This window comes from Echinops telfairi, unplaced genomic scaffold (genome assembly GCF_000313985.2).
Source record: "Echinops telfairi isolate 266 unplaced genomic scaffold, ASM31398v2 ScPeMD7_70;HRSCAF=299, whole genome shotgun sequence".
Taxonomy (NCBI): Eukaryota; Metazoa; Chordata; class Mammalia; order Afrosoricida; family Tenrecidae; genus Echinops; species Echinops telfairi.
This window is the reverse complement of record NW_022103968.1, coordinates 14,701,186-14,707,456: the sequence shown is the minus strand read 5'-3', so window position 1 is coordinate 14,707,456 and position 6,271 is coordinate 14,701,186. Positions and strand designations below refer to the sequence as shown.

Here is a 6,271-nt window from a genome sequence, read left to right as displayed (position 1 = left end):
GGTGTCCACGTAGTTGGAGGCTGGCCCCTCAGACCTCTCCATTGGTTCCCTACTCCATGCCGGCATGTTGTATTCATCTTGGAGCACTGGGTAAAATATTTATTTCTAATGACAAACAAATGAAATTTTGTCTTGAAGCATGGTGTAGCATGGGTACACCTACACGCCGTAGGTGGGTGAGGGGTGAGGAGGGCCCCCAACAAATCATCACAGGTCCGGTAGGCACAATTATACAGTGATAATAATTTAAAAGTATAGTAAAGTCATAGAGAACATGAGAGATAGAGGAGAGATTGAATTAATGGAGTCAGACACAATTCATGGTAGCATGCTCACCTCAGCCTTGCGTGGTGGTCCTTGTGGGGAGAACCCCGGGAGCGAGAGCAGGAGAGAGCCCCAACTTTATTGCTAACCAGGGGTTATATCTCATTAGGGGACATGATTACAGGTAACCACACGTCACAGGAAGGGGCAGTATAATAGGCATACACATCATAGGAAGGGGATAAGCCAGGGGTGTGCCATAGGAATGGGAGGGACTAGGGGTATACATGTGACAAAATAGGTGGACCCTAGATTCATGATCACAGCCTAACCTTGGTCATTCTTGGGCGGGTTTGACCTCTCTGGGGTCTCCTACAAGGAAACAGATAGCTACTATCCTTATCAGAAGGGAGTGGGCCCTATTTGTTGTGGGATAAACTAGTGTCTGCTTGGTCTAGATGGCTGATAACTCTTAGGGAGAATAACCCTGACCTATTTATTTCTGATAACCTCCAAGTGTATAGTCATTCGCACAACTAAGTTTGGCATATATTTGGGGGGCACAACTTGAGAGAAATCCTTTTGTTTCCCACAGGTGGGCATATGGGCTGACCCACCTGGAGACAGAGGATCGGTGTCTCGGTTCTAAGACCATCGGAAATATGTGTTTTCCGATGTTCTTAGGCGACCCCTGTGCAAGGGTCATTCGACCCCTAAAGGTGTCAGGACCCACAGATTGAGAACTACTGCCTTAATGGTTCTTTGGTCCTGAACATAATGTGGATCCATTGTTTGTTAAGGAGGTGATTTTTGGAGAGCACTTTTCTGTTGCAAATACTATCCAGAAAGAGCTGGTGTTCTTTAAAAGTCTTCATTCGGAGCACATATCCCCGTTCGCTCAAGACTAGATTTGAAATGAGCAACTCCGAGATAGTTGTTCGTTTGAAAAAACTGTTCATGAATCTAGTCGTTAGAAAGATTAACATTGGATTTAGAGCATAGACTTGAATTTTCAATGACCTCTTGAACTCTTTCAGTAGTTAAAGCAACCTATATACAGCAGAGAAATTCAGACTATATACATTACCTATTTGTTTTCTGTGTCTATATGTGTACTTTTTTTATATGTATTTTTTTAAGCCCTAGGACTGAAACTCTGGCCAAGATGCTTAGAGTTGATTTAGTTGGAGATATTTTCAGTGCAGAAAAGCAGGTGAAGGGAGGAGTCTGCTGGGATCTTCTCCTCCCTTGGAAAGACAAAGTCAAATGGTAGATTAAGTGCATATATAGATATCTTTGGATGTATGTGTACATGGTAAGTGATATCAAATGTCTTTCTCTTTTCCCCTCTCTGTAGCCCTATGATGTCAACTTACAAGTCACCTCGGTCTTATCTAGACTCTCTCTCTTCCCCCACCCACACGTTCACGAATACCTTTTGGATCCCTACGTGAACCTTGCTTCTGGCTGTAGATCTCTCTTCTCTGTCATCGTCAGGGTGAGTTCTTAGTGCTACCCTCGCCCCCAGGCTGGATAAGCCTGTCCAGTGGACAGGTTCCAATCACTGTAGGCAGATGTGCCACATAATGAAAAATATATCTACTGCTTAAAAGTAATTATTCATTATGCGCTAGTTTGCCAAATGTGAAAAAGAGAACAAGATACACAAGGACTAGGTACTCATCCTTGGGGAGAGACATTTAGACAGAGAATGGCAGTTGACATTGTGTACATAGTACTAGAAGTTTCTCTGTCCTGAGAAGCTTTACGATTTCAGTTGTTCCTTTTGTCTCTAATACTCAGGTGGTTGGAGACCTGATGGTTCGAATCCAGCGCATTCAAGACTTTACTCCCAAACTTCTGTTGGTCAGAAAACGTTTACTTGGTCTGGAACCTGAAGGTCCCATGTAAGTCCATTTCCAGCCTTCAAATCGAACGACAATGTAAAGATCTGCTGATGCCTGACCTGATGTCCCGTTTGCTTTTCCTTGGCCAGCATCGACCACATCACCTTGCTTGAGGGCGTGATCGTGTTAGAAGAATTCTGCAAGGAGCTGGCAGCCATTGCCTTTGTGAAGTACCACGCTTCCTCCACACCCTAAGCCGCGCCATTGGAGCAACTCGAGGGACAGAACTGTTGCACATGGATTTCCTCAGAACCGGCTCTATCCCACCCAGCTCAGCGGGGACTTAAAGGCTTTTTTAAATGAAGCATTGCTGTCAACTGGACGGAACCATTAAGAACCGACTGAATGGACATTCTTAGTGGTAGAATGTTTTCATTGGCTCTATCTTAATGGTTCTCGATATACTACAATTGCACGTCATTGAGTCCAGGATCCAATCAAAGGAACTTCAGGAAATAAGCATTTCTAATGACTGTGTGAAAAGCTGCAAAATTTCTGATGTCATGACTTTGATATTTCTGTTATTTTAATATCTTTTAGGTAGCAAGGCATTTTGACATTCTCTGGGACTCAGATGCTTATATTGTTTTGGATTATGAGTCGCCAAAAAAAAAAATCACTAATTTTATAACCTTTTTCAGGTCAGAATTCTTATCAAACAGACTATGAGGAGAAATTATAGATTACAAAAAGAGACAGTTCAGGAACCATCAAATAAAATGACTTCCTCATAGGAGCTGATCATTCAAGACAAAAGTGTGTAGCGCACCATTAACTTCAGCTTTTCTAAGAATAGCAATTTAATATGATAAATTCTTGATTAATATAATATATATATATATATTTTTAAAGCGTTCTTTTCCTCTTGTGTCCACCACCGTGTTAGTGATTGATTTTCATGTGGGTCCCAGCTTATGTAAACTATCATTCTTGCCACAGTGTTGAATTTATGTTCAGCACCAGTAGTGTTTGCTAAAAGACTCAAACCCCTCACTGTCATTGTTGCTTCCAACTTAGCTACCCTGTCATGACAGAGTCCAGCTGCCTGGGAGGGTTTCCAAGGCCACAAATCCTGAGGGAAGCAGTTGGCCACCCCTTTCCCCTGTGGTTCAGCTGATGGGTTCCATTCGAACCACTGACCTTTCAGTTCTCGGCCGAGTGAGCACTTTAACCACTGCACCACTGGGGCTCCTCTTTGATCGAGTATCTCGTACAGCTGATTAGCATGTATGGAGGTGAGAACCTACCTTTTCCCCTCTTGCTCGCTCTCTCTGAAAGTCGCTTTATAAGTTGCTTTAGGACTTGATTTCAGATGAAAACCTATGGTAGTGCCTAAGCAAGGGACTGGCTGGTAAGCTTAGGCAACAATCAAAATGCCAGGGCCTCCCGAATGTTTACATTGCTCTTCCTGTGCCCGGTCATTTGTTTCAAATGATCCTAAAAGAGAGAAACAAAACGAGCACCAGTCTTGTAAATGCCCTGTTTACATATTAACGGATTTTGGTAAATTGGGTCTCGATGTGAGTGGATCTTGGTGGGGGAGGGTGCGTGTGTGGGTCGGTTAGCAAAGGCGTGCTGGGCACAGCCTGCGAAGGGTGACTGACCAACGTGGTGTCTGCTGGGTCATTGCTTAGTCTGTGTTTCAGTGACGCTCATCACTCAAGTATTGCTTGTATACTCTCTCACTTTTTTTCTTTAAGTTGAACTTTTAAGCAGCAGCACTTTCTTTCCACACCGGTCTCTGAGGGAGGAGGAGACCGAACTCTCCATCTTGAGAAGACCGGCCTGCCTCCAAAGCCACTTCCGGTCACCCGTGTCCTCCGCCCAGAGGCGAGGTGGTTGACGGCTGCTCGTCCTGCTGTGCACGATTGGCTTCGTCCTTCAGAACAAGGATCAAAGAGCACGAGCCTTCTCCGCTCTGGAGAAACACCACAAAGAGCCTCAGTGTTTAATGAGCTGCAAATCCCTCTTCGCATCTCCTACGACATGCCTGCAGCAAGACCATGAAAAACAAAGCGTGCCATGGTTACTGCTTGCGTGCTTTTGACTTGATTTTCCTGCTGGGAAAGCATACTTCTGTTTGCCGTGTCTGTCCATCCGGTCGTCCGTGCATGCAAAGCACTAGCTCCTACAGCATCTCCACGCTCGGAGGTGGACGCAGCTGGAGGTGTGTCTGAAACCAGGCATGAAGAGAAGGGAGATGCCATCAGGGGTTCACGGCATGGGCAGGAGGGGTGACGGCAGTGACTCGCCCTCTCACACCAAAAATACATTTCATCCCGATTTCCAGGGGGACCCGGGAGCGAGTCGTGGCACTACGCCCAGAAAGCTTTAACCCGTGTATTTTGGGGGTGCGTGCTGCTTCTAAAATCATAACTAAGTTATTTCTGATGACTTTGCTTTTAATCAGCTAAAACTTTAAGGTATAAGTATTTTAGAAATAATGGTGTCTCTTAAAGAGTATCTTATGGACATCCCCAATCTCCCACCTCCCTTCCCTCCCACCCCAATTATTTAGTTCAGACCTAGAGCCAGCACAAGTTCTCCTAGCGAACTGGATTTGTTGGTGAAACATTGTTCCACCTCACCCGTTCTTGTCTTCACGTCTCTGGGGCCCGAAGATGTACAAGACTCAGTGCTCGCACACTGTGACCAAAATGTGCTGCGCGTGGTGGGGTGGAAGATACCCCCTCGCCACTTCCAGTTGTTAGGATAGCAAGTTCCAAACGGAAGTCAGTCTCACTTCATAGTTGTATAAATCTGGATGCACATTTTTTGTTTTTCTCCTTAATTTTTCTCCCAGTCTTTGGGTTTATGCTTAATAATGAGCCACCTGCTTGGCGGAACCGGATCTGTCCTTAGCTGATTGTCACAGTAGTTAGTGCTCACGGCGTCACTATGTCACCTTCTCACGGAGTCTCTGCCTGTGCAATATAGAAGCTATGCGTGGACTCATAGCTTTTTGGTTGGGGGTGGGTTGTGGGTTTTTTTGTACATTGTGTGTGTACATATATGTGTATATGTATATATCTCTATATATAAGGACCAAAATCCTTAGCTTGCTTACACTGCTGCTAGTGTAAAGATTGTTACACTTCATTTTACGGGGCACAAATTCCAAAACGACTTCATAAATTCTTGGTAACGTATTCCCATAAATTATTGCATTCCTCTATACCTACCAGTGAATTATGAAGTTCACAGGCAATGAAGGCCCAGGGAAGTTCTAAATGTGGTCCTTCTCCTTTAGGTTGTACACGAAATCAGAATATGCATGTCATGGTGAAACTCCATGTGAACACATGCCAGGCAATGTTCCTGGGCCCCGTAAAATAGTGTTACTGTAATACTCTGTTTTGCCTCCTGCCTTGTTTACATTAAACAGGATCATTGGTAGGTTGTTCTATTGAGCATCCTGGAGGTCACTGACAGTGTTAACCAAGGTGTGGCATCTGTGGCTCATCACCAAGAAATGGCAGATGGTGGCTGCGTGCCTACTCTCCCTTCTCGGAAGGACGTTGTGATCAAGTTCAGCTTCTTGTGCTAACAATGCATGCAGGACTATGAGGGATCATCTAAGAATAAATCATGTTAATTTAATCAAAACAAATCTTCTTCTATGTTTGTAGAATTCAAATTGGAAGCACTTTCTCCACTGACACATCGAAAGCATTCATTTTCGCCCCCTTTTTCCCCTCCACCCCCAACACAAAGGTGTCCGGCCATGACGACCGTTGGGACTGTGGCACTGATTGCTTCTGGGGAGAGAACAAGAGGGACTGTGTCGAAATATTTGCGGAGGAGTAGTGGATAGATGGAAAATTTCCTTGGGTGAGCCTGGTGAATACCCCTGACATCACTTCTTCACTCCTGGGCAGAGTGCTTAGAGAAAGGTTAACACAACAAACCCATTCTATAAATATTGTCCTAATATTTTCCTAACTCATAGAAAACTCTTTCTTCCTTACTGACATTTAAGACCACTCGATTCTAGGTTTACTCAATTCATGCGAGTGATTCCCCATGTCCTTCTATCTGGAGACGCAACTGCACAGCACAGCCAGAGAGGGGAAAGACAAGCTAGGACGACAGCCCACGCA

The 6,271-nt window shown here is 44.6% G+C and overlaps 1 non-coding gene across 1 annotated transcript; it reads left to right on the top strand.

Annotated features, from left to right (window-relative positions):
- The first annotated feature begins 1,571 nt into the window (after nucleotides 1-1,571).
- LOC101654071 lies at nucleotides 1,572-5,767 on the top strand. The gene is made up of 3 exons (XR_006680145.1): nucleotides 1,572-1,762; nucleotides 2,068-2,171; nucleotides 2,261-5,767. It is a non-coding gene; the product is annotated as an FHF complex subunit HOOK interacting protein 2A (transcript).
- The last annotated feature ends 504 nt before the right edge of the window (nucleotides 5,768-6,271 follow it).